The sequence below is a fragment of the Frankliniella occidentalis genome, unplaced genomic scaffold, assembly GCF_000697945.3.
Source record: "Frankliniella occidentalis isolate FOCC.00 unplaced genomic scaffold, Focc_3.1 Scaffold365, whole genome shotgun sequence".
NCBI classification, from domain to species: Eukaryota; Metazoa; Arthropoda; class Insecta; order Thysanoptera; family Thripidae; genus Frankliniella; species Frankliniella occidentalis.
Genome location: NW_026267488.1, coordinates 47,109 through 48,141, shown reverse-complemented (window position 1 = coordinate 48,141; position 1,033 = coordinate 47,109). Strand labels below are relative to the sequence as shown.

The 1,033-nt window shown below is 30.6% G+C and overlaps 1 long non-coding RNA gene across 2 annotated transcripts in view; it reads right to left on the bottom strand.

The window, feature by feature from the left end:
• LOC113204047 (uncharacterized) overlaps positions 1 to 1,033 on the bottom strand; it is a 7,064-nt gene that overhangs the window by 2,517 nt on the left and 3,514 nt on the right. The gene's annotated exons all lie outside the window — the stretch shown is intronic.

The window sequence follows — 1,033 nt, the reverse complement described above, 5'->3', positions numbered from 1 at the left end:
AATTGTTAGTAATTTTTATTTCAATACCTCGAAATATATATGCTTCTCATATTGTTCAACTTTTACCATAGTTAATCTGGATCACTTTCAAAAGCACCAAAACCTGTCTCTCAAATTACATAACATGACAAAGAATTAGAGAGAATTAGAAAAATTTTAAGCAAGGACTGCTTCTCCAATCAATTTAATCTTTGAATTATTTCAACGAATTTATTACGAAAGGACTTCAACTATGAAGGAGGAACCTCAAGGGCACGAAGATAAGTTTAGTCTGTGTTCATACACAAAATCCAATCAAAATAGGTCTTCAGAATCCTTGACTTTGCTTTTAAAGTTAAATGCCTTTGTATAGAAGAAAGTGTTGACTTTCCATGATTAGGCTAAGCATTTGCTCCACTGATTATTATACATACTTTCAAAAGAACTTCTCTAAAAATATGTTATTTCAGAAGCAGTTTAAGAGAAAATTAATATAATATTTACAGGGATACATATTTGTGTCATCTGAGACCAAATTTTAACTGAAATGTTTGTAGGTGATAAATTTTAAATGTCACTAAAACACACATGTGTTGGTTAATATTGAGCTATCAAAAAAATACCAACTGGAGAACCTTGGATTTAAATTGTCACTTTTCTGATTCAAATGCTTCTGTACACTTTTGAAAATTTTGATGCAAGGGTCACCTAAGTTAAGCATAGGCTTAAAAACAATGTTGAAAACTGTTTCACATTCAATGTAAAATGAAGACCTGGTCAATCAAATTCAGGAATCAGAGGATATTTTATTAACTAGTTTTCATAGCATTGTGACAATTTTTCAGATGTCTTTTGATATATATGCTACTAAGAATATATGAACATTTTGTAGTTAACAATTAATACCGATGATGAAGGTGCACGTGCACACAGAAAGAAAAGAGGAAACTTGTGAAGTACGTACTTGATGTCAAATACATTTGCAAGCTTCCTGATTGACTAAAAGTAATTGAGTTATGTACAGCTTAACAATATGCAGCACTAAGTTACTGAA